Source organism: Schistocerca cancellata, unplaced genomic scaffold (assembly GCF_023864275.1).
Source record: "Schistocerca cancellata isolate TAMUIC-IGC-003103 unplaced genomic scaffold, iqSchCanc2.1 HiC_scaffold_710, whole genome shotgun sequence".
Classification (NCBI taxonomy): Eukaryota; Metazoa; Arthropoda; class Insecta; order Orthoptera; family Acrididae; genus Schistocerca; species Schistocerca cancellata.
This window is the reverse complement of record NW_026046721.1, coordinates 95413-119227: the sequence shown is the minus strand read 5'-3', so window position 1 is coordinate 119227 and position 23815 is coordinate 95413. Positions and strand designations below refer to the sequence as shown.

General features: G+C 43.1%; 53 non-coding genes across 53 annotated transcripts; 27 read left to right on the top strand and 26 right to left on the bottom strand.

Moving 5' to 3' along the window:
• Positions 1 to 2544: 2544 nt before the first annotated feature.
• Trnay-gua (transfer RNA tyrosine (anticodon GUA)) lies at positions 2545 to 2633 on the top strand. The gene is given in 2 exon segments: positions 2545 to 2581; positions 2598 to 2633. It is a non-coding gene; the product is annotated as a tRNA-Tyr (tRNA).
• Positions 2634 to 2991: 358 nt separating this feature from the next.
• On the bottom strand, positions 2992 to 3063 carry Trnaq-cug (transfer RNA glutamine (anticodon CUG)). Its single transcript has one exon. It is a non-coding gene; the product is annotated as a tRNA-Gln (tRNA).
• Positions 3064 to 3310: 247 nt separating this feature from the next.
• On the top strand, positions 3311 to 3399 carry Trnay-gua (transfer RNA tyrosine (anticodon GUA)). The gene is given in 2 exon segments: positions 3311 to 3347; positions 3364 to 3399. It is a non-coding gene; the product is annotated as a tRNA-Tyr (tRNA).
• Positions 3400 to 3757: 358 nt separating this feature from the next.
• Positions 3758 to 3829, bottom strand: Trnaq-cug (transfer RNA glutamine (anticodon CUG)). Its single transcript has one exon. It is a non-coding gene; the product is annotated as a tRNA-Gln (tRNA).
• Positions 3830 to 4076: 247 nt separating this feature from the next.
• On the top strand, positions 4077 to 4165 carry Trnay-gua (transfer RNA tyrosine (anticodon GUA)). Its single transcript is given in 2 exon segments — positions 4077 to 4113; positions 4130 to 4165. It is a non-coding gene; the product is annotated as a tRNA-Tyr (tRNA).
• A 358-nt stretch (positions 4166 to 4523) lies between these two features.
• On the bottom strand, positions 4524 to 4595 carry Trnaq-cug (transfer RNA glutamine (anticodon CUG)). The gene has a single exon. It is a non-coding gene; the product is annotated as a tRNA-Gln (tRNA).
• Positions 4596 to 4842: 247 nt separating this feature from the next.
• Positions 4843 to 4931, top strand: Trnay-gua (transfer RNA tyrosine (anticodon GUA)). The gene is given in 2 exon segments: positions 4843 to 4879; positions 4896 to 4931. It is a non-coding gene; the product is annotated as a tRNA-Tyr (tRNA).
• A 358-nt stretch (positions 4932 to 5289) lies between these two features.
• Trnaq-cug (transfer RNA glutamine (anticodon CUG)) lies at positions 5290 to 5361 on the bottom strand. The gene has a single exon. It is a non-coding gene; the product is annotated as a tRNA-Gln (tRNA).
• Positions 5362 to 5608: 247 nt separating this feature from the next.
• Positions 5609 to 5697, top strand: Trnay-gua (transfer RNA tyrosine (anticodon GUA)). The gene is given in 2 exon segments: positions 5609 to 5645; positions 5662 to 5697. It is a non-coding gene; the product is annotated as a tRNA-Tyr (tRNA).
• Positions 5698 to 6055: 358 nt separating this feature from the next.
• Trnaq-cug (transfer RNA glutamine (anticodon CUG)) lies at positions 6056 to 6127 on the bottom strand. Its single transcript has one exon. It is a non-coding gene; the product is annotated as a tRNA-Gln (tRNA).
• Positions 6128 to 6374: 247 nt separating this feature from the next.
• Trnay-gua (transfer RNA tyrosine (anticodon GUA)) lies at positions 6375 to 6463 on the top strand. Its single transcript is given in 2 exon segments — positions 6375 to 6411; positions 6428 to 6463. It is a non-coding gene; the product is annotated as a tRNA-Tyr (tRNA).
• A 358-nt stretch (positions 6464 to 6821) lies between these two features.
• Trnaq-cug (transfer RNA glutamine (anticodon CUG)) lies at positions 6822 to 6893 on the bottom strand. Its single transcript has one exon. It is a non-coding gene; the product is annotated as a tRNA-Gln (tRNA).
• A 247-nt stretch (positions 6894 to 7140) lies between these two features.
• Positions 7141 to 7229, top strand: Trnay-gua (transfer RNA tyrosine (anticodon GUA)). The gene is given in 2 exon segments: positions 7141 to 7177; positions 7194 to 7229. It is a non-coding gene; the product is annotated as a tRNA-Tyr (tRNA).
• Positions 7230 to 7587: 358 nt separating this feature from the next.
• Positions 7588 to 7659, bottom strand: Trnaq-cug (transfer RNA glutamine (anticodon CUG)). Its single transcript has one exon. It is a non-coding gene; the product is annotated as a tRNA-Gln (tRNA).
• Positions 7660 to 7906: 247 nt separating this feature from the next.
• On the top strand, positions 7907 to 7995 carry Trnay-gua (transfer RNA tyrosine (anticodon GUA)). Its single transcript is given in 2 exon segments — positions 7907 to 7943; positions 7960 to 7995. It is a non-coding gene; the product is annotated as a tRNA-Tyr (tRNA).
• A 358-nt stretch (positions 7996 to 8353) lies between these two features.
• Positions 8354 to 8425, bottom strand: Trnaq-cug (transfer RNA glutamine (anticodon CUG)). The gene has a single exon. It is a non-coding gene; the product is annotated as a tRNA-Gln (tRNA).
• A 247-nt stretch (positions 8426 to 8672) lies between these two features.
• Positions 8673 to 8761, top strand: Trnay-gua (transfer RNA tyrosine (anticodon GUA)). Its single transcript is given in 2 exon segments — positions 8673 to 8709; positions 8726 to 8761. It is a non-coding gene; the product is annotated as a tRNA-Tyr (tRNA).
• Positions 8762 to 9119: 358 nt separating this feature from the next.
• Trnaq-cug (transfer RNA glutamine (anticodon CUG)) lies at positions 9120 to 9191 on the bottom strand. The gene has a single exon. It is a non-coding gene; the product is annotated as a tRNA-Gln (tRNA).
• Positions 9192 to 9438: 247 nt separating this feature from the next.
• Trnay-gua (transfer RNA tyrosine (anticodon GUA)) lies at positions 9439 to 9527 on the top strand. Its single transcript is given in 2 exon segments — positions 9439 to 9475; positions 9492 to 9527. It is a non-coding gene; the product is annotated as a tRNA-Tyr (tRNA).
• A 358-nt stretch (positions 9528 to 9885) lies between these two features.
• Trnaq-cug (transfer RNA glutamine (anticodon CUG)) lies at positions 9886 to 9957 on the bottom strand. The gene has a single exon. It is a non-coding gene; the product is annotated as a tRNA-Gln (tRNA).
• Positions 9958 to 10204: 247 nt separating this feature from the next.
• On the top strand, positions 10205 to 10293 carry Trnay-gua (transfer RNA tyrosine (anticodon GUA)). Its single transcript is given in 2 exon segments — positions 10205 to 10241; positions 10258 to 10293. It is a non-coding gene; the product is annotated as a tRNA-Tyr (tRNA).
• A 358-nt stretch (positions 10294 to 10651) lies between these two features.
• On the bottom strand, positions 10652 to 10723 carry Trnaq-cug (transfer RNA glutamine (anticodon CUG)). Its single transcript has one exon. It is a non-coding gene; the product is annotated as a tRNA-Gln (tRNA).
• A 247-nt stretch (positions 10724 to 10970) lies between these two features.
• On the top strand, positions 10971 to 11059 carry Trnay-gua (transfer RNA tyrosine (anticodon GUA)). Its single transcript is given in 2 exon segments — positions 10971 to 11007; positions 11024 to 11059. It is a non-coding gene; the product is annotated as a tRNA-Tyr (tRNA).
• Positions 11060 to 11417: 358 nt separating this feature from the next.
• Trnaq-cug (transfer RNA glutamine (anticodon CUG)) lies at positions 11418 to 11489 on the bottom strand. The gene has a single exon. It is a non-coding gene; the product is annotated as a tRNA-Gln (tRNA).
• Positions 11490 to 11736: 247 nt separating this feature from the next.
• Trnay-gua (transfer RNA tyrosine (anticodon GUA)) lies at positions 11737 to 11825 on the top strand. The gene is given in 2 exon segments: positions 11737 to 11773; positions 11790 to 11825. It is a non-coding gene; the product is annotated as a tRNA-Tyr (tRNA).
• Positions 11826 to 12183: 358 nt separating this feature from the next.
• On the bottom strand, positions 12184 to 12255 carry Trnaq-cug (transfer RNA glutamine (anticodon CUG)). The gene has a single exon. It is a non-coding gene; the product is annotated as a tRNA-Gln (tRNA).
• A 247-nt stretch (positions 12256 to 12502) lies between these two features.
• Positions 12503 to 12591, top strand: Trnay-gua (transfer RNA tyrosine (anticodon GUA)). Its single transcript is given in 2 exon segments — positions 12503 to 12539; positions 12556 to 12591. It is a non-coding gene; the product is annotated as a tRNA-Tyr (tRNA).
• A 358-nt stretch (positions 12592 to 12949) lies between these two features.
• On the bottom strand, positions 12950 to 13021 carry Trnaq-cug (transfer RNA glutamine (anticodon CUG)). The gene has a single exon. It is a non-coding gene; the product is annotated as a tRNA-Gln (tRNA).
• Positions 13022 to 13268: 247 nt separating this feature from the next.
• Positions 13269 to 13357, top strand: Trnay-gua (transfer RNA tyrosine (anticodon GUA)). Its single transcript is given in 2 exon segments — positions 13269 to 13305; positions 13322 to 13357. It is a non-coding gene; the product is annotated as a tRNA-Tyr (tRNA).
• Positions 13358 to 13715: 358 nt separating this feature from the next.
• Positions 13716 to 13787, bottom strand: Trnaq-cug (transfer RNA glutamine (anticodon CUG)). Its single transcript has one exon. It is a non-coding gene; the product is annotated as a tRNA-Gln (tRNA).
• A 247-nt stretch (positions 13788 to 14034) lies between these two features.
• Trnay-gua (transfer RNA tyrosine (anticodon GUA)) lies at positions 14035 to 14123 on the top strand. The gene is given in 2 exon segments: positions 14035 to 14071; positions 14088 to 14123. It is a non-coding gene; the product is annotated as a tRNA-Tyr (tRNA).
• A 358-nt stretch (positions 14124 to 14481) lies between these two features.
• On the bottom strand, positions 14482 to 14553 carry Trnaq-cug (transfer RNA glutamine (anticodon CUG)). The gene has a single exon. It is a non-coding gene; the product is annotated as a tRNA-Gln (tRNA).
• Positions 14554 to 14800: 247 nt separating this feature from the next.
• On the top strand, positions 14801 to 14889 carry Trnay-gua (transfer RNA tyrosine (anticodon GUA)). Its single transcript is given in 2 exon segments — positions 14801 to 14837; positions 14854 to 14889. It is a non-coding gene; the product is annotated as a tRNA-Tyr (tRNA).
• A 358-nt stretch (positions 14890 to 15247) lies between these two features.
• Trnaq-cug (transfer RNA glutamine (anticodon CUG)) lies at positions 15248 to 15319 on the bottom strand. Its single transcript has one exon. It is a non-coding gene; the product is annotated as a tRNA-Gln (tRNA).
• A 247-nt stretch (positions 15320 to 15566) lies between these two features.
• On the top strand, positions 15567 to 15655 carry Trnay-gua (transfer RNA tyrosine (anticodon GUA)). The gene is given in 2 exon segments: positions 15567 to 15603; positions 15620 to 15655. It is a non-coding gene; the product is annotated as a tRNA-Tyr (tRNA).
• A 358-nt stretch (positions 15656 to 16013) lies between these two features.
• On the bottom strand, positions 16014 to 16085 carry Trnaq-cug (transfer RNA glutamine (anticodon CUG)). Its single transcript has one exon. It is a non-coding gene; the product is annotated as a tRNA-Gln (tRNA).
• Positions 16086 to 16332: 247 nt separating this feature from the next.
• Positions 16333 to 16421, top strand: Trnay-gua (transfer RNA tyrosine (anticodon GUA)). The gene is given in 2 exon segments: positions 16333 to 16369; positions 16386 to 16421. It is a non-coding gene; the product is annotated as a tRNA-Tyr (tRNA).
• A 358-nt stretch (positions 16422 to 16779) lies between these two features.
• Trnaq-cug (transfer RNA glutamine (anticodon CUG)) lies at positions 16780 to 16851 on the bottom strand. The gene has a single exon. It is a non-coding gene; the product is annotated as a tRNA-Gln (tRNA).
• Positions 16852 to 17098: 247 nt separating this feature from the next.
• Positions 17099 to 17187, top strand: Trnay-gua (transfer RNA tyrosine (anticodon GUA)). The gene is given in 2 exon segments: positions 17099 to 17135; positions 17152 to 17187. It is a non-coding gene; the product is annotated as a tRNA-Tyr (tRNA).
• A 358-nt stretch (positions 17188 to 17545) lies between these two features.
• Positions 17546 to 17617, bottom strand: Trnaq-cug (transfer RNA glutamine (anticodon CUG)). Its single transcript has one exon. It is a non-coding gene; the product is annotated as a tRNA-Gln (tRNA).
• A 247-nt stretch (positions 17618 to 17864) lies between these two features.
• On the top strand, positions 17865 to 17953 carry Trnay-gua (transfer RNA tyrosine (anticodon GUA)). Its single transcript is given in 2 exon segments — positions 17865 to 17901; positions 17918 to 17953. It is a non-coding gene; the product is annotated as a tRNA-Tyr (tRNA).
• Positions 17954 to 18311: 358 nt separating this feature from the next.
• Positions 18312 to 18383, bottom strand: Trnaq-cug (transfer RNA glutamine (anticodon CUG)). Its single transcript has one exon. It is a non-coding gene; the product is annotated as a tRNA-Gln (tRNA).
• A 247-nt stretch (positions 18384 to 18630) lies between these two features.
• Positions 18631 to 18719, top strand: Trnay-gua (transfer RNA tyrosine (anticodon GUA)). The gene is given in 2 exon segments: positions 18631 to 18667; positions 18684 to 18719. It is a non-coding gene; the product is annotated as a tRNA-Tyr (tRNA).
• A 358-nt stretch (positions 18720 to 19077) lies between these two features.
• Trnaq-cug (transfer RNA glutamine (anticodon CUG)) lies at positions 19078 to 19149 on the bottom strand. Its single transcript has one exon. It is a non-coding gene; the product is annotated as a tRNA-Gln (tRNA).
• A 247-nt stretch (positions 19150 to 19396) lies between these two features.
• Trnay-gua (transfer RNA tyrosine (anticodon GUA)) lies at positions 19397 to 19485 on the top strand. The gene is given in 2 exon segments: positions 19397 to 19433; positions 19450 to 19485. It is a non-coding gene; the product is annotated as a tRNA-Tyr (tRNA).
• A 358-nt stretch (positions 19486 to 19843) lies between these two features.
• Positions 19844 to 19915, bottom strand: Trnaq-cug (transfer RNA glutamine (anticodon CUG)). Its single transcript has one exon. It is a non-coding gene; the product is annotated as a tRNA-Gln (tRNA).
• Positions 19916 to 20162: 247 nt separating this feature from the next.
• Positions 20163 to 20251, top strand: Trnay-gua (transfer RNA tyrosine (anticodon GUA)). Its single transcript is given in 2 exon segments — positions 20163 to 20199; positions 20216 to 20251. It is a non-coding gene; the product is annotated as a tRNA-Tyr (tRNA).
• A 358-nt stretch (positions 20252 to 20609) lies between these two features.
• On the bottom strand, positions 20610 to 20681 carry Trnaq-cug (transfer RNA glutamine (anticodon CUG)). The gene has a single exon. It is a non-coding gene; the product is annotated as a tRNA-Gln (tRNA).
• Positions 20682 to 20928: 247 nt separating this feature from the next.
• Positions 20929 to 21017, top strand: Trnay-gua (transfer RNA tyrosine (anticodon GUA)). The gene is given in 2 exon segments: positions 20929 to 20965; positions 20982 to 21017. It is a non-coding gene; the product is annotated as a tRNA-Tyr (tRNA).
• Positions 21018 to 21375: 358 nt separating this feature from the next.
• Positions 21376 to 21447, bottom strand: Trnaq-cug (transfer RNA glutamine (anticodon CUG)). Its single transcript has one exon. It is a non-coding gene; the product is annotated as a tRNA-Gln (tRNA).
• A 247-nt stretch (positions 21448 to 21694) lies between these two features.
• Positions 21695 to 21783, top strand: Trnay-gua (transfer RNA tyrosine (anticodon GUA)). Its single transcript is given in 2 exon segments — positions 21695 to 21731; positions 21748 to 21783. It is a non-coding gene; the product is annotated as a tRNA-Tyr (tRNA).
• Positions 21784 to 22141: 358 nt separating this feature from the next.
• Positions 22142 to 22213, bottom strand: Trnaq-cug (transfer RNA glutamine (anticodon CUG)). The gene has a single exon. It is a non-coding gene; the product is annotated as a tRNA-Gln (tRNA).
• Positions 22214 to 22460: 247 nt separating this feature from the next.
• Trnay-gua (transfer RNA tyrosine (anticodon GUA)) lies at positions 22461 to 22549 on the top strand. Its single transcript is given in 2 exon segments — positions 22461 to 22497; positions 22514 to 22549. It is a non-coding gene; the product is annotated as a tRNA-Tyr (tRNA).
• The last annotated feature ends 1266 nt before the right edge of the window (positions 22550 to 23815 follow it).

Below are 23815 nucleotides of genomic sequence, written 5' to 3'. Positions count from 1 at the left end.
TTTAATACACAGTTAAAATCGCCGCCAATTAAAAGTTGCGGCGGGTTTTTCCGTAATAGATATATTATTTCTTCTCTAAAAAATTTAGCCCTTTCCGGTCTATTGGAGGTCCCTGACGGGGCATACAGGTTAATAATAGTAACGTCAAAGACTTTAAGACCGATTGCTCTGCCCGAGTCCAGTCTCTCGACATCAGTTACAGGGATCCCTTCCCGGATTAAAATTGCTGTCCCCACTTTTGTTTCGAGTGAGATATTTAGTATTTCTACATAGCCTGCAACCTTAAGGTCAGGCATCGCGACTTCTTGCAGCAAAGCTATGTCAGTTCCTGATTCGTAAAGGAAATCCTTGAGAGCAGCAATCTTCGGTTCTGACTTAATCCTGTTAATGTTTATAGTTGTTATTGTGTATGCCTGGCACATGTAGCTTCCTTGTGAAAATAAGGAAAAAAAAATCCCTACTGTCAGAGAAAAGTATCAATTACTTCTGGAGGTAATATAAGAAAAAGAAGAAAAAAAATGATACTAAAAACAGTCAACTACGAATTTGGCATATTGGTAATTCCGTTGTCACCGAAATTGTGCAGGAACATGGTGGCACTTAGCAGTATCGTTTCACGAGTTAGACTTGGCTGTGTCAGTTCAATGACGGATTCTTTACCGGGTCAGACTTATCTTTACAGTGGGGGTTTGCACCGTCAAGTTTCTTTGGGTTTTTCTCGGGGGATACTTCAGAAATTATTTCATATGATACGTTTTTGGCTTTCACATCATCTTTTCCAAGTTTTTGTTTATCGGCGTTACGAGATGCTTTGAGGTTCGGTTGAGGTTTTAGCCTGCGTCTTTGAACCTCTGCAGTGGCAGTGTGTGACCGCGAGTGATCCGCAACTTGCGCCGATTGGGCGGAAGTGGCCTCTACACAGTCCTGTTTGTTAAGTCTAGTTCCAGTTTCAGTTCCTTCCGCGACCTCCATCGGTGCAACGGGGAGGGAGTGCTGTGTGTCTGTAGATTCGCAAGGCTGAGTCCGATCCATCGCTTGCTGTTCCTCAGAACTCGACTCCTGTGTCGCCGTGATCGGAGCCTGTGTTTTCGCGTCCATGTCGTCTAACGCTGTGGCAACAGCAGCTGTCGGCGGGAGGGCCTCTGCTGCCGGCGTCACCGCCACATGTTTACTGTCTACGTCCTCACCCGCACTCTCACTGCATTGCTTTTGTTTACGGTTGGACTGTGATGTAGCATCGTCAGAACAGTCTTCAGTCGTGTCTAAAGGTCTCTTTTTAGTTTGCAGATCGCATTCATGGGTAGAAGAACTGCGATCGGTAATTACATGCAAGGGAGGAAAATCAGCGACATTTACGGCAGTTACATCAGAAGTACGAGCTCCATCATTACTGGCGGGGGGAGGTTGATGATTGTTAGGCAGAACATCATTAAGCGTAAGTCGCTGACGCTGCGTAAGGCTATTTTTAAGGACATAGACACGGCGGGGACAGTCTTGACGGAAATGACCCGTTTCATTACAAATATTACATGTCTGAACCTGCCCTGAGTAAACGATATGCGCTTTATGACCAGCAATAGAAAGGAAAGATGGAATATTGGCTTTAACTTCCATTTCTACTGATCGTATGCCATTGAAACACTGCAATTTATACAATTTTGACCACCTTTCGTTGACAATGGACTGGATCTCCCCGTATTTCGATAGTGCCTCTTTAATCAGCTGATTATCTACTTCAATGGGAATGTTTAGCACTCTTACAGTTTTATACGTGATATCCGCTTTCCGAATCGAAACACTACTTTTAGACCCATCTCTATGCACAAATTCAGCAACACTACCCCACTTCAACAACAGCTTCTCAACATCCACGGGATTAAAAAATTTGACAAAAACACAGTATTTGTCAGCATCTAATTGAGTGGTATGTACGGAATCAGAACTTACTCCAATTACGTCGGTCAGCCAGTCATGGATTTCCAAAGCCGTAGGTTGCACTGCACGTGTTTCCTTCTCGAAGGAGAAAACCAGGGTATTCTTCCGGACAATTCCAGCCATTTTTCGTCAGTTACGAGGAGATCCCGGCAATAAACCGAAATTCCTCCAAAACAGAACCGTTATAACGGACGAAAACACACAGAAACTTTGCACAATGACACCAGTCACGTTGAAATACAGAAATTCACAAACAGCAACAAACTAAAACTCAGGACTTGGCGTCACCACTAACGTACACAGAGCAGCTGCGGACACGTCCTAACGCGCAGACAGCTAGAGCCGGAATACACCATGGAACCAGACAGGAGCATGGGACTCGTAAATACACTTAGCAGTACTCTGACATAATTCAGACACTTCCTACTTGCATTTTTTAACCTAATTGATACGATCGAGCATTATAAAACTTAATCTGGGCAATGTTTGCAGTTGCAGCCGATGGCTGCATTTCTGTGCGTCTATATGGCCGCGCTGAGTAGCTGTGTGTGGAAACGAAAGACAGGGACGGAGCTAAAGCAATCAGTACGAATAACAAAGTAAGCAGAGCCTCTGGTAGCTCAGTTGGTAGAGCGGTGGACTGTAGTGGAGGATTCACAGTTATCCATAGGTCGCTGGTTCAAATCCGGCCCAGAGGACTGTTTTTCTAATCTCACGAGCAAAGAGGCTCCAGAGCATGCCCACTCGGTCAGAACCTCCCTATGTTTTAAACCTATTTTAAAGGAAATTCATTTGCTCAGCTTGTAATAGCTAGTTGATAATCATGGGATTCTTAGCCTCCGTAGGTTAATGATAAATCTTCGAATTATCTTAAAATTGCTTGCTCTTACAGGCATTACTCGTTTAATGTGCTATATAGGTCACATAGTCGCACCAATATTCAGCCGTTTCATAGACGTCTCGTTATTTACACAAACGTAGGAACTAAATCCCTGAGCCTATCACTGCTACTTCCTCGGCGAGAAACGCTTATTACAGAAAATTTAGACTAAACGAAGGTTCCACCGAGATTCGAACTCGGATCGCTGGATTCAGAGTCCAGAGTGCTAACCGTTACACCATGGAACCAGACAGGAGCATGGGACTCGTAAATACACTTAGCAGTACTCTGACATAATTCAGACACTTCCTACTTGCATTTTTTAACCTAATTGATACGATCGAGCATTATAAAACTTAATCTGGGCAATGTTTGCAGTTGCAGCCGATGGCTGCATTTCTGTGCGTCTATATGGCCGCGCTGAGTAGCTGTGTGTGGAAACGAAAGACAGGGACGGAGCTAAAGCAATCAGTACGAATAACAAAGTAAGCAGAGCCTCTGGTAGCTCAGTTGGTAGAGCGGTGGACTGTAGTGGAGGATTCACAGTTATCCATAGGTCGCTGGTTCAAATCCGGCCCAGAGGACTGTTTTTCTAATCTCACGAGCAAAGAGGCTCCAGAGCATGCCCACTCGGTCAGAACCTCCCTATGTTTTAAACCTATTTTAAAGGAAATTCATTTGCTCAGCTTGTAATAGCTAGTTGATAATCATGGGATTCTTAGCCTCCGTAGGTTAATGATAAATCTTCGAATTATCTTAAAATTGCTTGCTCTTACAGGCATTACTCGTTTAATGTGCTATATAGGTCACATAGTCGCACCAATATTCAGCCGTTTCATAGACGTCTCGTTATTTACACAAACGTAGGAACTAAATCCCTGAGCCTATCACTGCTACTTCCTCGGCGAGAAACGCTTATTACAGAAAATTTAGACTAAACGAAGGTTCCACCGAGATTCGAACTCGGATCGCTGGATTCAGAGTCCAGAGTGCTAACCGTTACACCATGGAACCAGACAGGAGCATGGGACTCGTAAATACACTTAGCAGTACTCTGACATAATTCAGACACTTCCTACTTGCATTTTTTAACCTAATTGATACGATCGAGCATTATAAAACTTAATCTGGGCAATGTTTGCAGTTGCAGCCGATGGCTGCATTTCTGTGCGTCTATATGGCCGCGCTGAGTAGCTGTGTGTGGAAACGAAAGACAGGGACGGAGCTAAAGCAATCAGTACGAATAACAAAGTAAGCAGAGCCTCTGGTAGCTCAGTTGGTAGAGCGGTGGACTGTAGTGGAGGATTCACAGTTATCCATAGGTCGCTGGTTCAAATCCGGCCCAGAGGACTGTTTTTCTAATCTCACGAGCAAAGAGGCTCCAGAGCATGCCCACTCGGTCAGAACCTCCCTATGTTTTAAACCTATTTTAAAGGAAATTCATTTGCTCAGCTTGTAATAGCTAGTTGATAATCATGGGATTCTTAGCCTCCGTAGGTTAATGATAAATCTTCGAATTATCTTAAAATTGCTTGCTCTTACAGGCATTACTCGTTTAATGTGCTATATAGGTCACATAGTCGCACCAATATTCAGCCGTTTCATAGACGTCTCGTTATTTACACAAACGTAGGAACTAAATCCCTGAGCCTATCACTGCTACTTCCTCGGCGAGAAACGCTTATTACAGAAAATTTAGACTAAACGAAGGTTCCACCGAGATTCGAACTCGGATCGCTGGATTCAGAGTCCAGAGTGCTAACCGTTACACCATGGAACCAGACAGGAGCATGGGACTCGTAAATACACTTAGCAGTACTCTGACATAATTCAGACACTTCCTACTTGCATTTTTTAACCTAATTGATACGATCGAGCATTATAAAACTTAATCTGGGCAATGTTTGCAGTTGCAGCCGATGGCTGCATTTCTGTGCGTCTATATGGCCGCGCTGAGTAGCTGTGTGTGGAAACGAAAGACAGGGACGGAGCTAAAGCAATCAGTACGAATAACAAAGTAAGCAGAGCCTCTGGTAGCTCAGTTGGTAGAGCGGTGGACTGTAGTGGAGGATTCACAGTTATCCATAGGTCGCTGGTTCAAATCCGGCCCAGAGGACTGTTTTTCTAATCTCACGAGCAAAGAGGCTCCAGAGCATGCCCACTCGGTCAGAACCTCCCTATGTTTTAAACCTATTTTAAAGGAAATTCATTTGCTCAGCTTGTAATAGCTAGTTGATAATCATGGGATTCTTAGCCTCCGTAGGTTAATGATAAATCTTCGAATTATCTTAAAATTGCTTGCTCTTACAGGCATTACTCGTTTAATGTGCTATATAGGTCACATAGTCGCACCAATATTCAGCCGTTTCATAGACGTCTCGTTATTTACACAAACGTAGGAACTAAATCCCTGAGCCTATCACTGCTACTTCCTCGGCGAGAAACGCTTATTACAGAAAATTTAGACTAAACGAAGGTTCCACCGAGATTCGAACTCGGATCGCTGGATTCAGAGTCCAGAGTGCTAACCGTTACACCATGGAACCAGACAGGAGCATGGGACTCGTAAATACACTTAGCAGTACTCTGACATAATTCAGACACTTCCTACTTGCATTTTTTAACCTAATTGATACGATCGAGCATTATAAAACTTAATCTGGGCAATGTTTGCAGTTGCAGCCGATGGCTGCATTTCTGTGCGTCTATATGGCCGCGCTGAGTAGCTGTGTGTGGAAACGAAAGACAGGGACGGAGCTAAAGCAATCAGTACGAATAACAAAGTAAGCAGAGCCTCTGGTAGCTCAGTTGGTAGAGCGGTGGACTGTAGTGGAGGATTCACAGTTATCCATAGGTCGCTGGTTCAAATCCGGCCCAGAGGACTGTTTTTCTAATCTCACGAGCAAAGAGGCTCCAGAGCATGCCCACTCGGTCAGAACCTCCCTATGTTTTAAACCTATTTTAAAGGAAATTCATTTGCTCAGCTTGTAATAGCTAGTTGATAATCATGGGATTCTTAGCCTCCGTAGGTTAATGATAAATCTTCGAATTATCTTAAAATTGCTTGCTCTTACAGGCATTACTCGTTTAATGTGCTATATAGGTCACATAGTCGCACCAATATTCAGCCGTTTCATAGACGTCTCGTTATTTACACAAACGTAGGAACTAAATCCCTGAGCCTATCACTGCTACTTCCTCGGCGAGAAACGCTTATTACAGAAAATTTAGACTAAACGAAGGTTCCACCGAGATTCGAACTCGGATCGCTGGATTCAGAGTCCAGAGTGCTAACCGTTACACCATGGAACCAGACAGGAGCATGGGACTCGTAAATACACTTAGCAGTACTCTGACATAATTCAGACACTTCCTACTTGCATTTTTTAACCTAATTGATACGATCGAGCATTATAAAACTTAATCTGGGCAATGTTTGCAGTTGCAGCCAATGGCTGCATTTCTGTGCGTCTATATGGCCGCGCTGAGTAGCTGTGTGTGGAAACGAAAGACAGGGACGGAGCTAAAGCAATCAGTACGAATAACAAAGTAAGCAGAGCCTCTGGTAGCTCAGTTGGTAGAGCGGTGGACTGTAGTGGAGGATTCACAGTTATCCATAGGTCGCTGGTTCAAATCCGGCCCAGAGGACTGTTTTTCTAATCTCACGAGCAAAGAGGCTCCAGAGCATGCCCACTCGGTCAGAACCTCCCTATGTTTTAAACCTATTTTAAAGGAAATTCATTTGCTCAGCTTGTAATAGCTAGTTGATAATCATGGGATTCTTAGCCTCCGTAGGTTAATGATAAATCTTCGAATTATCTTAAAATTGCTTGCTCTTACAGGCATTACTCGTTTAATGTGCTATATAGGTCACATAGTCGCACCAATATTCAGCCGTTTCATAGACGTCTCGTTATTTACACAAACGTAGGAACTAAATCCCTGAGCCTATCACTGCTACTTCCTCGGCGAGAAACGCTTATTACAGAAAATTTAGACTAAACGAAGGTTCCACCGAGATTCGAACTCGGATCGCTGGATTCAGAGTCCAGAGTGCTAACCGTTACACCATGGAACCAGACAGGAGCATGGGACTCGTAAATACACTTAGCAGTACTCTGACATAATTCAGACACTTCCTACTTGCATTTTTTAACCTAATTGATACGATCGAGCATTATAAAACTTAATCTGGGCAATGTTTGCAGTTGCAGCCGATGGCTGCATTTCTGTGCGTCTATATGGCCGCGCTGAGTAGCTGTGTGTGGAAACGAAAGACAGGGACGGAGCTAAAGCAATCAGTACGAATAACAAAGTAAGCAGAGCCTCTGGTAGCTCAGTTGGTAGAGCGGTGGACTGTAGTGGAGGATTCACAGTTATCCATAGGTCGCTGGTTCAAATCCGGCCCAGAGGACTGTTTTTCTAATCTCACGAGCAAAGAGGCTCCAGAGCATGCCCACTCGGTCAGAACCTCCCTATGTTTTAAACCTATTTTAAAGGAAATTCATTTGCTCAGCTTGTAATAGCTAGTTGATAATCATGGGATTCTTAGCCTCCGTAGGTTAATGATAAATCTTCGAATTATCTTAAAATTGCTTGCTCTTACAGGCATTACTCGTTTAATGTGCTATATAGGTCACATAGTCGCACCAATATTCAGCCGTTTCATAGACGTCTCGTTATTTACACAAACGTAGGAACTAAATCCCTGAGCCTATCACTGCTACTTCCTCGGCGAGAAACGCTTATTACAGAAAATTTAGACTAAACGAAGGTTCCACCGAGATTCGAACTCGGATCGCTGGATTCAGAGTCCAGAGTGCTAACCGTTACACCATGGAACCAGACAGGAGCATGGGACTCGTAAATACACTTAGCAGTACTCTGACATAATTCAGACACTTCCTACTTGCATTTTTTAACCTAATTGATACGATCGAGCATTATAAAACTTAATCTGGGCAATGTTTGCAGTTGCAGCCGATGGCTGCATTTCTGTGCGTCTATATGGCCGCGCTGAGTAGCTGTGTGTGGAAACGAAAGACAGGGACGGAGCTAAAGCAATCAGTACGAATAACAAAGTAAGCAGAGCCTCTGGTAGCTCAGTTGGTAGAGCGGTGGACTGTAGTGGAGGATTCACAGTTATCCATAGGTCGCTGGTTCAAATCCGGCCCAGAGGACTGTTTTTCTAATCTCACGAGCAAAGAGGCTCCAGAGCATGCCCACTCGGTCAGAACCTCCCTATGTTTTAAACCTATTTTAAAGGAAATTCATTTGCTCAGCTTGTAATAGCTAGTTGATAATCATGGGATTCTTAGCCTCCGTAGGTTAATGATAAATCTTCGAATTATCTTAAAATTGCTTGCTCTTACAGGCATTACTCGTTTAATGTGCTATATAGGTCACATAGTCGCACCAATATTCAGCCGTTTCATAGACGTCTCGTTATTTACACAAACGTAGGAACTAAATCCCTGAGCCTATCACTGCTACTTCCTCGGCGAGAAACGCTTATTACAGAAAATTTAGACTAAACGAAGGTTCCACCGAGATTCGAACTCGGATCGCTGGATTCAGAGTCCAGAGTGCTAACCGTTACACCATGGAACCAGACAGGAGCATGGGACTCGTAAATACACTTAGCAGTACTCTGACATAATTCAGACACTTCCTACTTGCATTTTTTAACCTAATTGATACGATCGAGCATTATAAAACTTAATCTGGGCAATGTTTGCAGTTGCAGCCGATGGCTGCATTTCTGTGCGTCTATATGGCCGCGCTGAGTAGCTGTGTGTGGAAACGAAAGACAGGGACGGAGCTAAAGCAATCAGTACGAATAACAAAGTAAGCAGAGCCTCTGGTAGCTCAGTTGGTAGAGCGGTGGACTGTAGTGGAGGATTCACAGTTATCCATAGGTCGCTGGTTCAAATCCGGCCCAGAGGACTGTTTTTCTAATCTCACGAGCAAAGAGGCTCCAGAGCATGCCCACTCGGTCAGAACCTCCCTATGTTTTAAACCTATTTTAAAGGAAATTCATTTGCTCAGCTTGTAATAGCTAGTTGATAATCATGGGATTCTTAGCCTCCGTAGGTTAATGATAAATCTTCGAATTATCTTAAAATTGCTTGCTCTTACAGGCATTACTCGTTTAATGTGCTATATAGGTCACATAGTCGCACCAATATTCAGCCGTTTCATAGACGTCTCGTTATTTACACAAACGTAGGAACTAAATCCCTGAGCCTATCACTGCTACTTCCTCGGCGAGAAACGCTTATTACAGAAAATTTAGACTAAACGAAGGTTCCACCGAGATTCGAACTCGGATCGCTGGATTCAGAGTCCAGAGTGCTAACCGTTACACCATGGAACCAGACAGGAGCATGGGACTCGTAAATACACTTAGCAGTACTCTGACATAATTCAGACACTTCCTACTTGCATTTTTTAACCTAATTGATACGATCGAGCATTATAAAACTTAATCTGGGCAATGTTTGCAGTTGCAGCCGATGGCTGCATTTCTGTGCGTCTATATGGCCGCGCTGAGTAGCTGTGTGTGGAAACGAAAGACAGGGACGGAGCTAAAGCAATCAGTACGAATAACAAAGTAAGCAGAGCCTCTGGTAGCTCAGTTGGTAGAGCGGTGGACTGTAGTGGAGGATTCACAGTTATCCATAGGTCGCTGGTTCAAATCCGGCCCAGAGGACTGTTTTTCTAATCTCACGAGCAAAGAGGCTCCAGAGCATGCCCACTCGGTCAGAACCTCCCTATGTTTTAAACCTATTTTAAAGGAAATTCATTTGCTCAGCTTGTAATAGCTAGTTGATAATCATGGGATTCTTAGCCTCCGTAGGTTAATGATAAATCTTCGAATTATCTTAAAATTGCTTGCTCTTACAGGCATTACTCGTTTAATGTGCTATATAGGTCACATAGTCGCACCAATATTCAGCCGTTTCATAGACGTCTCGTTATTTACACAAACGTAGGAACTAAATCCCTGAGCCTATCACTGCTACTTCCTCGGCGAGAAACGCTTATTACAGAAAATTTAGACTAAACGAAGGTTCCACCGAGATTCGAACTCGGATCGCTGGATTCAGAGTCCAGAGTGCTAACCGTTACACCATGGAACCAGACAGGAGCATGGGACTCGTAAATACACTTAGCAGTACTCTGACATAATTCAGACACTTCCTACTTGCATTTTTTAACCTAATTGATACGATCGAGCATTATAAAACTTAATCTGGGCAATGTTTGCAGTTGCAGCCGATGGCTGCATTTCTGTGCGTCTATATGGCCGCGCTGAGTAGCTGTGTGTGGAAACGAAAGACAGGGACGGAGCTAAAGCAATCAGTACGAATAACAAAGTAAGCAGAGCCTCTGGTAGCTCAGTTGGTAGAGCGGTGGACTGTAGTGGAGGATTCACAGTTATCCATAGGTCGCTGGTTCAAATCCGGCCCAGAGGACTGTTTTTCTAATCTCACGAGCAAAGAGGCTCCAGAGCATGCCCACTCGGTCAGAACCTCCCTATGTTTTAAACCTATTTTAAAGGAAATTCATTTGCTCAGCTTGTAATAGCTAGTTGATAATCATGGGATTCTTAGCCTCCGTAGGTTAATGATAAATCTTCGAATTATCTTAAAATTGCTTGCTCTTACAGGCATTACTCGTTTAATGTGCTATATAGGTCACATAGTCGCACCAATATTCAGCCGTTTCATAGACGTCTCGTTATTTACACAAACGTAGGAACTAAATCCCTGAGCCTATCACTGCTACTTCCTCGGCGAGAAACGCTTATTACAGAAAATTTAGACTAAACGAAGGTTCCACCGAGATTCGAACTCGGATCGCTGGATTCAGAGTCCAGAGTGCTAACCGTTACACCATGGAACCAGACAGGAGCATGGGACTCGTAAATACACTTAGCAGTACTCTGACATAATTCAGACACTTCCTACTTGCATTTTTTAACCTAATTGATACGATCGAGCATTATAAAACTTAATCTGGGCAATGTTTGCAGTTGCAGCCGATGGCTGCATTTCTGTGCGTCTATATGGCCGCGCTGAGTAGCTGTGTGTGGAAACGAAAGACAGGGACGGAGCTAAAGCAATCAGTACGAATAACAAAGTAAGCAGAGCCTCTGGTAGCTCAGTTGGTAGAGCGGTGGACTGTAGTGGAGGATTCACAGTTATCCATAGGTCGCTGGTTCAAATCCGGCCCAGAGGACTGTTTTTCTAATCTCACGAGCAAAGAGGCTCCAGAGCATGCCCACTCGGTCAGAACCTCCCTATGTTTTAAACCTATTTTAAAGGAAATTCATTTGCTCAGCTTGTAATAGCTAGTTGATAATCATGGGATTCTTAGCCTCCGTAGGTTAATGATAAATCTTCGAATTATCTTAAAATTGCTTGCTCTTACAGGCATTACTCGTTTAATGTGCTATATAGGTCACATAGTCGCACCAATATTCAGCCGTTTCATAGACGTCTCGTTATTTACACAAACGTAGGAACTAAATCCCTGAGCCTATCACTGCTACTTCCTCGGCGAGAAACGCTTATTACAGAAAATTTAGACTAAACGAAGGTTCCACCGAGATTCGAACTCGGATCGCTGGATTCAGAGTCCAGAGTGCTAACCGTTACACCATGGAACCAGACAGGAGCATGGGACTCGTAAATACACTTAGCAGTACTCTGACATAATTCAGACACTTCCTACTTGCATTTTTTAACCTAATTGATACGATCGAGCATTATAAAACTTAATCTGGGCAATGTTTGCAGTTGCAGCCGATGGCTGCATTTCTGTGCGTCTATATGGCCGCGCTGAGTAGCTGTGTGTGGAAACGAAAGACAGGGACGGAGCTAAAGCAATCAGTACGAATAACAAAGTAAGCAGAGCCTCTGGTAGCTCAGTTGGTAGAGCGGTGGACTGTAGTGGAGGATTCACAGTTATCCATAGGTCGCTGGTTCAAATCCGGCCCAGAGGACTGTTTTTCTAATCTCACGAGCAAAGAGGCTCCAGAGCATGCCCACTCGGTCAGAACCTCCCTATGTTTTAAACCTATTTTAAAGGAAATTCATTTGCTCAGCTTGTAATAGCTAGTTGATAATCATGGGATTCTTAGCCTCCGTAGGTTAATGATAAATCTTCGAATTATCTTAAAATTGCTTGCTCTTACAGGCATTACTCGTTTAATGTGCTATATAGGTCACATAGTCGCACCAATATTCAGCCGTTTCATAGACGTCTCGTTATTTACACAAACGTAGGAACTAAATCCCTGAGCCTATCACTGCTACTTCCTCGGCGAGAAACGCTTATTACAGAAAATTTAGACTAAACGAAGGTTCCACCGAGATTCGAACTCGGATCGCTGGATTCAGAGTCCAGAGTGCTAACCGTTACACCATGGAACCAGACAGGAGCATGGGACTCGTAAATACACTTAGCAGTACTCTGACATAATTCAGACACTTCCTACTTGCATTTTTTAACCTAATTGATACGATCGAGCATTATAAAACTTAATCTGGGCAATGTTTGCAGTTGCAGCCGATGGCTGCATTTCTGTGCGTCTATATGGCCGCGCTGAGTAGCTGTGTGTGGAAACGAAAGACAGGGACGGAGCTAAAGCAATCAGTACGAATAACAAAGTAAGCAGAGCCTCTGGTAGCTCAGTTGGTAGAGCGGTGGACTGTAGTGGAGGATTCACAGTTATCCATAGGTCGCTGGTTCAAATCCGGCCCAGAGGACTGTTTTTCTAATCTCACGAGCAAAGAGGCTCCAGAGCATGCCCACTCGGTCAGAACCTCCCTATGTTTTAAACCTATTTTAAAGGAAATTCATTTGCTCAGCTTGTAATAGCTAGTTGATAATCATGGGATTCTTAGCCTCCGTAGGTTAATGATAAATCTTCGAATTATCTTAAAATTGCTTGCTCTTACAGGCATTACTCGTTTAATGTGCTATATAGGTCACATAGTCGCACCAATATTCAGCCGTTTCATAGACGTCTCGTTATTTACACAAACGTAGGAACTAAATCCCTGAGCCTATCACTGCTACTTCCTCGGCGAGAAACGCTTATTACAGAAAATTTAGACTAAACGAAGGTTCCACCGAGATTCGAACTCGGATCGCTGGATTCAGAGTCCAGAGTGCTAACCGTTACACCATGGAACCAGACAGGAGCATGGGACTCGTAAATACACTTAGCAGTACTCTGACATAATTCAGACACTTCCTACTTGCATTTTTTAACCTAATTGATACGATCGAGCATTATAAAACTTAATCTGGGCAATGTTTGCAGTTGCAGCCGATGGCTGCATTTCTGTGCGTCTATATGGCCGCGCTGAGTAGCTGTGTGTGGAAACGAAAGACAGGGACGGAGCTAAAGCAATCAGTACGAATAACAAAGTAAGCAGAGCCTCTGGTAGCTCAGTTGGTAGAGCGGTGGACTGTAGTGGAGGATTCACAGTTATCCATAGGTCGCTGGTTCAAATCCGGCCCAGAGGACTGTTTTTCTAATCTCACGAGCAAAGAGGCTCCAGAGCATGCCCACTCGGTCAGAACCTCCCTATGTTTTAAACCTATTTTAAAGGAAATTCATTTGCTCAGCTTGTAATAGCTAGTTGATAATCATGGGATTCTTAGCCTCCGTAGGTTAATGATAAATCTTCGAATTATCTTAAAATTGCTTGCTCTTACAGGCATTACTCGTTTAATGTGCTATATAGGTCACATAGTCGCACCAATATTCAGCCGTTTCATAGACGTCTCGTTATTTACACAAACGTAGGAACTAAATCCCTGAGCCTATCACTGCTACTTCCTCGGCGAGAAACGCTTATTACAGAAAATTTAGACTAAACGAAGGTTCCACCGAGATTCGAACTCGGATCGCTGGATTCAGAGTCCAGAGTGCTAACCGTTACACCATGGAACCAGACAGGAGCATGGGACTCGTAAATACACTTAGCAGTACTCTGACATAATTCAGACACTTCCTACTTGCATTTTTTAACCTAATTGATACGATCGAGCATTATAAAACTTAATCTGGGCAATGTTTGCAGTTGCAGCCGATGGCTGCATTTCTGTGCGTCTATATGGCCGCGCTGAGTAGCTGTGTGTGGAAACGAAAGACAGGGACGGAGCTAAAGCAATCAGTACGAATAACAAAGTAAGCAGAGCCTCTGGTAGCTCAGTTGGTAGAGCGGTGGACTGTAGTGGAGGATTCACAGTTATCCATAGGTCGCTGGTTCAAATCCGGCCCAGAGGACTGTTTTTCTAATCTCACGAGCAAAGAGGCTCCAGAGCATGCCCACTCGGTCAGAACCTCCCTATGTTTTAAACCTATTTTAAAGGAAATTCATTTGCTCAGCTTGTAATAGCTAGTTGATAATCATGGGATTCTTAGCCTCCGTAGGTTAATGATAAATCTTCGAATTATCTTAAAATTGCTTGCTCTTACAGGCATTACTCGTTTAATGTGCTATATAGGTCACATAGTCGCACCAATATTCAGCCGTTTCATAGACGTCTCGTTATTTACACAAACGTAGGAACTAAATCCCTGAGCCTATCACTGCTACTTCCTCGGCGAGAAACGCTTATTACAGAAAATTTAGACTAAACGAAGGTTCCACCGAGATTCGAACTCGGATCGCTGGATTCAGAGTCCAGAGTGCTAACCGTTACACCATGGAACCAGACAGGAGCATGGGACTCGTAAATACACTTAGCAGTACTCTGACATAATTCAGACACTTCCTACTTGCATTTTTTAACCTAATTGATACGATCGAGCATTATAAAACTTAATCTGGGCAATGTTTGCAGTTGCAGCCGATGGCTGCATTTCTGTGCGTCTATATGGCCGCGCTGAGTAGCTGTGTGTGGAAACGAAAGACAGGGACGGAGCTAAAGCAATCAGTACGAATAACAAAGTAAGCAGAGCCTCTGGTAGCTCAGTTGGTAGAGCGGTGGACTGTAGTGGAGGATTCACAGTTATCCATAGGTCGCTGGTTCAAATCCGGCCCAGAGGACTGTTTTTCTAATCTCACGAGCAAAGAGGCTCCAGAGCATGCCCACTCGGTCAGAACCTCCCTATGTTTTAAACCTATTTTAAAGGAAATTCATTTGCTCAGCTTGTAATAGCTAGTTGATAATCATGGGATTCTTAGCCTCCGTAGGTTAATGATAAATCTTCGAATTATCTTAAAATTGCTTGCTCTTACAGGCATTACTCGTTTAATGTGCTATATAGGTCACATAGTCGCACCAATATTCAGCCGTTTCATAGACGTCTCGTTATTTACACAAACGTAGGAACTAAATCCCTGAGCCTATCACTGCTACTTCCTCGGCGAGAAACGCTTATTACAGAAAATTTAGACTAAACGAAGGTTCCACCGAGATTCGAACTCGGATCGCTGGATTCAGAGTCCAGAGTGCTAACCGTTACACGATGGAACCAGACAGGAGCATGGGACTCGTAAATACACTTAGCAGTACTCTGACATAATTCAGACACTTCCTACTTGCATTTTTTAACCTAATTGATACGATCGAGCATTATAAAACTTAATCTGGGCAATGTTTGCAGTTGCAGCCGATGGCTGCATTTCTGTGCGTCTATATGGCCGCGCTGAGTAGCTGTGTGTGGAAACGAAAGACAGGGACGGAGCTAAAGCAATCAGTACGAATAACAAAGTAAGCAGAGCCTCTGGTAGCTCAGTTGGTAGAGCGGTGGACTGTAGTGGAGGATTCACAGTTATCCATAGGTCGCTGGTTCAAATCCGGCCCAGAGGACTGTTTTTCTAATCTCACGAGCAAAGAGGCTCCAGAGCATGCCCACTCGGTCAGAACCTCCCTATGTTTTAAACCTATTTTAAAGGAAATTCATTTGCTCAGCTTGTAATAGCTAGTTGATAATCATGGGATTCTTAGCCTCCGTAGGTTAATGATAAATCTTCGAATTATCTTAAAATTGCTTGCTCTTACAGGCATTACTCGTTTAATGTGCTATATAGGTCACATAGTCGCACCAATATTCAGCCGTTTCATAGACGTCTCGTTATTTACACAAACGTAGGAACTAAATCCCTGAGCCTATCACTGCTACTTCCTCGGCGAGAAACGCTTATTACAGAAAATTTAGACTAAACGAAGGTTCCACCGAGATTCGAACTCGGATCGCTGGATTCAGAGTCCAGAGTGCTAACCGTTACACCATGGAACCAGACAGGAGCATGGGACTCGTAAATACACTTAGCAGTACTCTGACATAATTCAGACACTTCCTACTTGCATTTTTTAACCTAATTGATACGATCGAGCATTATAAAACTTAATCTGGGCAATGTTTGCAGTTGCAGCCGATGGCTGCATTTCTGTGCGTCTATATGGCCGCGCTGAGTAGCTGTGTGTGGAAACGAAAGACAGGGACGGAGCTAAAGCAATCAGTACGAATAACAAAGTAAGCAGAGCCTCTGGTAGCTCAGTTGGTAGAGCGGTGGACTGTAGTGGAGGATTCACAGTTATCCATAGGTCGCTGGTTCAAATCCGGCCCAGAGGACTGTTTTTCTAATCTCACGAGCAAAGAGGCTCCAGAGCATGCCCACTCGGTCAGAACCTCCCTATGTTTTAAACCTATTTTAAAGGAAATTCATTTGCTCAGCTTGTAATAGCTAGTTGATAATCATGGGATTCTTAGCCTCCGTAGGTTAATGATAAATCTTCGAATTATCTTAAAATTGCTTGCTCTTACAGGCATTACTCGTTTAATGTGCTATATAGGTCACATAGTCGCACCAATATTCAGCCGTTTCATAGACGTCTCGTTATTTACACAAACGTAGGAACTAAATCCCTGAGCCTATCACTGCTACTTCCTCGGCGAGAAACGCTTATTACAGAAAATTTAGACTAAACGAAGGTTCCACCGAGATTCGAACTCGGATCGCTGGATTCAGAGTCCAGAGTGCTAACCGTTACACCATGGAACCAGACAGGAGCATGGGACTCGTAAATACACTTAGCAGTACTCTGACATAATTCAGACACTTCCTACTTGCATTTTTTAACCTAATTGATACGATCGAGCATTATAAAACTTAATCTGGGCAATGTTTGCAGTTGCAGCCGATGGCTGCATTTCTGTGCGTCTATATGGCCGCGCTGAGTAGCTGTGTGTGGAAACGAAAGACAGGGACGGAGCTAAAGCAATCAGTACGAATAACAAAGTAAGCAGAGCCTCTGGTAGCTCAGTTGGTAGAGCGGTGGACTGTAGTGGAGGATTCACAGTTATCCATAGGTCGCTGGTTCAAATCCGGCCCAGAGGACTGTTTTTCTAATCTCACGAGCAAAGAGGCTCCAGAGCATGCCCACTCGGTCAGAACCTCCCTATGTTTTAAACCTATTTTAAAGGAAATTCATTTGCTCAGCTTGTAATAGCTAGTTGATAATCATGGGATTCTTAGCCTCCGTAGGTTAATGATAAATCTTCGAATTATCTTAAAATTGCTTGCTCTTACAGGCATTACTCGTTTAATGTGCTATATAGGTCACATAGTCGCACCAATATTCAGCCGTTTCATAGACGTCTCGTTATTTACACAAACGTAGGAACTAAATCCCTGAGCCTATCACTGCTACTTCCTCGGCGAGAAACGCTTATTACAGAAAATTTAGACTAAACGAAGGTTCCACCGAGATTCGAACTCGGATCGCTGGATTCAGAGTCCAGAGTGCTAACCGTTACACCATGGAACCAGACAGGAGCATGGGACTCGTAAATACACTTAGCAGTACTCTGACATAATTCAGACACTTCCTACTTGCATTTTTTAACCTAATTGATACGATCGAGCATTATAAAACTTAATCTGGGCAATGTTTGCAGTTGCAGCCGATGGCTGCATTTCTGTGCGTCTATATGGCCGCGCTGAGTAGCTGTGTGTGGAAACGAAAGACAGGGACGGAGCTAAAGCAATCAGTACGAATAACAAAGTAAGCAGAGCCTCTGGTAGCTCAGTTGGTAGAGCGGTGGACTGTAGTGGAGGATTCACAGTTATCCATAGGTCGCTGGTTCAAATCCGGCCCAGAGGACTGTTTTTCTAATCTCACGAGCAAAGAGGCTCCAGAGCATGCCCACTCGGTCAGAACCTCCCTATGTTTTAAACCTATTTTAAAGGAAATTCATTTGCTCAGCTTGTAATAGCTAGTTGATAATCATGGGATTCTTAGCCTCCGTAGGTTAATGATAAATCTTCGAATTATCTTAAAATTGCTTGCTCTTACAGGCATTACTCGTTTAATGTGCTATATAGGTCACATAGTCGCACCAATATTCAGCCGTTTCATAGACGTCTCGTTATTTACACAAACGTAGGAACTAAATCCCTGAGCCTATCACTGCTACTTCCTCGGCGAGAAACGCTTATTACAGAAAATTTAGACTAAACGAAGGTTCCACCGAGATTCGAACTCGGATCGCTGGATTCAGAGTCCAGAGTGCTAACCGTTACACCATGGAACCAGACAGGAGCATGGGACTCGTAAATACACTTAGCAGTACTCTGACATAATTCAGACACTTCCTACTTGCATTTTTTAACCTAATTGATACGATCGAGCATTATAAAACTTAATCTGGGCAATGTTTGCAGTTGCAGCCGATGGCTGCATTTCTGTGCGTCTATATGGCCGCGCTGAGTAGCTGTGTGTGGAAACGAAAGACAGGGACGGAGCTAAAGCAATCAGTACGAATAACAAAGTAAGCAGAGCCTCTGGTAGCTCAGTTGGTAGAGCGGTGGACTGTAGTGGAGGATTCACAGTTATCCATAGGTCGCTGGTTCAAATCCGGCCCAGAGGACTGTTTTTCTAATCTCACGAGCAAAGAGGCTCCAGAGCATGCCCACTCGGTCAGAACCTCCCTATGTTTTAAACCTATTTTAAAGGAAATTCATTTGCTCAGCTTGTAATAGCTAGTTGATAATCATGGGATTCTTAGCCTCCGTAGGTTAATGATAAATCTTCGAATTATCTTAAAATTGCTTGCTCTTACAGGCATTACTCGTTTAATGTGCTATATAGGTCACATAGTCGCACCAATATTCAGCCGTTTCATAGACGTCTCGTTATTTACACAAACGTAGGAACTAAATCCCTGAGCCTATCACTGCTACTTCCTCGGCGAGAAACGCTTATTACAGAAAATTTAGACTAAACGAAGGTTCCACCGAGATTCGAACTCGGATCGCTGGATTCAGAGTCCAGAGTGCTAACCGTTACACCATGGAACCAGACAGGAGCATGGGACTCGTAAATACACTTAGCAGTACTCTGACATAATTCAGACACTTCCTACTTGCATTTTTTAACCTAATTGATACGATCGAGCATTATAAAACTTAATCTGGGCAATGTTTGCAGTTGCAGCCGATGGCTGCATTTCTGTGCGTCTATATGGCCGCGCTGAGTAGCTGTGTGTGGAAACGAAAGACAGGGACGGAGCTAAAGCAATCAGTACGAATAACAAAGTAAGCAGAGCCTCTGGTAGCTCAGTTGGTAGAGCGGTGGACTGTAGTGGAGGATTCACAGTTATCCATAGGTCGCTGGTTCAAATCCGGCCCAGAGGACTGTTTTTCTAATCTCACGAGCAAAGAGGCTCCAGAGCATGCCCACTCGGTCAGAACCTCCCTATGTTTTAAACCTATTTTAAAGGAAATTCATTTGCTCAGCTTGTAATAGCTAGTTGATAATCATGGGATTCTTAGCCTCCGTAGGTTAATGATAAATCTTCGAATTATCTTAAAATTGCTTGCTCTTACAGGCATTACTCGTTTAATGTGCTATATAGGTCACATAGTCGCACCAATATTCAGCCGTTTCATAGACGTCTCGTTATTTACACAAACGTAGGAACTAAATCCCTGAGCCTATCACTGCTACTTCCTCGGCGAGAAACGCTTATTACAGAAAATTTAGACTAAACGAAGGTTCCACCGAGATTCGAACTCGGATCGCTGGATTCAGAGTCCAGAGTGCTAACCGTTACACCATGGAACCAGACAGGAGCATGGGACTCGTAAATACACTTAGCAGTACTCTGACATAATTCAGACACTTCCTACTTGCATTTTTTAACCTAATTGATACGATCGAGCATTATAAAACTTAATCTGGGCAATGTTTGCAGTTGCAGCCGATGGCTGCATTTCTGTGCGTCTATATGGCCGCGCTGAGTAGCTGTGTGTGGAAACGAAAGACAGGGACGGAGCTAAAGCAATCAGTACGAATAACAAAGTAAGCAGAGCCTCTGGTAGCTCAGTTGGTAGAGCGGTGGACTGTAGTGGAGGATTCACAGTTATCCATAGGTCGCTGGTTCAAATCCGGCCCAGAGGACTGTTTTTCTAATCTCACGAGCAAAGAGGCTCCAGAGCATGCCCACTCGGTCAGAACCTCCCTATGTTTTAAACCTATTTTAAAGGAAATTCATTTGCTCAGCTTGTAATAGCTAGTTGATAATCATGGGATTCTTAGCCTCCGTAGGTTAATGATAAATCTTCGAATTATCTTAAAATTGCTTGCTCTTACAGGCATTACTCGTTTAATGTGCTATATAGGTCACATAGTCGCACCAATATTCAGCCGTTTCATAGACGTCTCGTTATTTACACAAACGTAGGAACTAAATCCCTGAGCCTATCACTGCTACTTCCTCGGCGAGAAACGCTTATTACAGAAAATTTAGACTAAACGAAGGTTCCACCGAGATTCGAACTCGGATCGCTGGATTCAGAGTCCAGAGTGCTAACCGTTACACCATGGAACCAGACAGGAGCATGGGACTCGTAAATACACTTAGCAGTACTCTGACATAATTCAGACACTTCCTACTTGCATTTTTTAACCTAATTGATACGATCGAGCATTATAAAACTTAATCTGGGCAATGTTTGCAGTTGCAGCCGATGGCTGCATTTCTGTGCGTCTATATGGCCGCGCTGAGTAGCTGTGTGTGGAAACGAAAGACAGGGACGGAGCTAAAGCAATCAGTACGAATAACAAAGTAAGCAGAGCCTCTGGTAGCTCAGTTGGTAGAGCGGTGGACTGTAGTGGAGGATTCACAGTTATCCATAGGTCGCTGGTTCAAATCCGGCCCAGAGGACTGTTTTTCTAATCTCACGAGCAAAGAGGCTCCAGAGCATGCCCACTCGGTCAGAACCTCCCTATGTTTTAAACCTATTTTAAAGGAAATTCATTTGCTCAGCTTGTAATAGCTAGTTGATAATCATGGGATTCTTAGCCTCCGTAGGTTAATGATAAATCTTCGAATTATCTTAAAATTGCTTGCTCTTACAGGCATTACTCGTTTAATGTGCTATATAGGTCACATAGTCGCACCAATATTCAGCCGTTTCATAGACGTCTCGTTATTTACACAAACGTAGGAACTAAATCCCTGAGCCTATCACTGCTACTTCCTCGGCGAGAAACGCTTATTACAGAAAATTTAGACTAAACGAAGGTTCCACCGAGATTCGAACTCGGATCGCTGGATTCAGAGTCCAGAGTGCTAACCGTTACACCATGGAACCAGACAGGAGCATGGGACTCGTAAATACACTTAGCAGTACTCTGACATAATTCAGACACTTCCTACTTGCATTTTTTAACCTAATTGATACGATCGAGCATTATAAAACTTAATCTGGGCAATGTTTGCAGTTGCAGCCGATGGCTGCATTTCTGTGCGTCTATATGGCCGCGCTGAGTAGCTGTGTGTGGAAACGAAAGACAGGGACGGAGCTAAAGCAATCAGTACGAATAACAAAGTAAGCAGAGCCTCTGGTAGCTCAGTTGGTAGAGCGGTGGACTGTAGTGGAGGATTCACAGTTATCCATAGGTCGCTGGTTCAAATCCGGCCCAGAGGACTGTTTTTCTAATCTCACGAGCAAAGAGGCTCCAGAGCATGCCCACTCGGTCAGAACCTCCCTATGTTTTAAACCTATTTTAAAGGAAATTCATTTGCTCAGCTTGTAATAGCTAGTTGATAATCATGGGATTCTTAGCCTCCGTAGGTTAATGATAAATCTTCGAATTATCTTAAAATTGCTTGCTCTTACAGGCATTACTCGTTTAATGTGCTATATAGGTCACATAGTCGCACCAATATTCAGCCGTTTCATAGACGTCTCGTTATTTACACAAACGTAGGAACTAAATCCCTGAGCCTATCACTGCTACTTCCTCGGCGAGAAACGCTTATTACAGAAAATTTAGACTAAACGAAGGTTCCACCGAGATTCGAACTCGGATCGCTGGATTCAGAGTCCAGAGTGCTAACCGTTACACCATGGAACCAGACAGGAGCATGGGACTCGTAAATACACTTAGCAGTACTCTGACATAATTCAGACACTTCCTACTTGCATTTTTTAACCTAATTGATACGATCGAGCATTATAAAACTTAATCTGGGCAATGTTTGCAGTTGCAGCCGATGGCTGCATTTCTGTGCGTCTATATGGCCGCGCTGAGTAGCTGTGTGTGGAAACGAAAGACAGGGACGGAGCTAAAGCAATCAGTACGAATAACAAAGTAAGCAGAGCCTCTGGTAGCTCAGTTGGTAGAGCGGTGGACTGTAGTGGAGGATTCACAGTTATCCATAGGTCGCTGGTTCAAATCCGGCCCAGAGGACTGTTTTTCTAATCTCACGAGCAAAGAGGCTCCAGAGCATGCCCACTCGGTCAGAACCTCCCTATGTTTTAAACCTATTTTAAAGGAAATTCATTTGCTCAGCTTGTAATAGCTAGTTGATAATCATGGGATTCTTAGCCTCCGTAGGTTAATGATAAATCTTCGAATTATCTTAAAATTGCTTGCTCTTACAGGCATTACTCGTTTAATGTGCTATATAGGTCACATAGTCGCACCAATATTCAGCCGTTTCATAGACGTCTCGTTATTTACACAAACGTAGGAACTAAATCCCTGAGCCTATCACTGCTACTTCCTCGGCGAGAAACGCTTATTACAGAAAATTTAGACTAAACGAAGGTTCCACCGAGATTCGAACTCGGATCGCTGGATTCAGAGTCCAGAGTGCTAACCGTTACACCATTTTTTTTTTTTTTTTTTTTTTTTTTTTTTTTTTTTTTTTTTTTTTTTTTTTTTGACCAGCGCTCTGCCACTGAGCTAATTTTTTTTTTTTTTTCTGATCCATTGGGCCACCTTGTTTTTTGTTTTTTTTTTGTCTTTTTTCTTTCGTTCTATTTTTTTTTTTTACTTTTTTGTTTTGTTTTTTGTTTAGTTCTTTGCTTGTTAATTTAATTTTGAGGCGCTTGTTTTTTCGTTAGCAAACCGTACGCCCTACCAACTTTGTTTTTTTTTGTTTTTTTTAGTTTTTTTTTTTTTTTTTTTTTTTTTTTTTTTTTTTAATATAGCTTTCTGTGTCAGATAAGCGTCGGCAAGGAGGGCAGGGGTCAAAAAATGCTGAGGCCTGGCCTCAATGCCGACCCTCATCCGTCACCTAATGGCGGAATGTCCATTTATAGCGTGCTTTGAATGTTTAATTATTAATTGCCGATCTTGGCTAGGCCTCATAATTGAAAAATAAATTTGAATTGAAGCGCTGATTGAGGATAATCGTTAAATAAATGAATTGCTTGTCGTAATAAATGTGGGAAATAAAATTTGGGACTCCCTTCATTTGTTGCTACTTAAAATTTTAAGATGAACTGAATCATGTAGTGTTCTTCGCTTCTCCGATTATCGTTGTATAAAAGAAAGTCTTTTGTTTGCTCTTCGCCGTCATCCGATTCCCAGTCGCTCAAAGACAATTTTGAGCATGTTGCCGTACATCGTTTTATGGCCTGGATATTTAACTACTCTATCATATTCATTTTTCAGGTACATATGAAAATCAATGATATTGTCAGTCCCTAAGTTATTAATGACATAGCT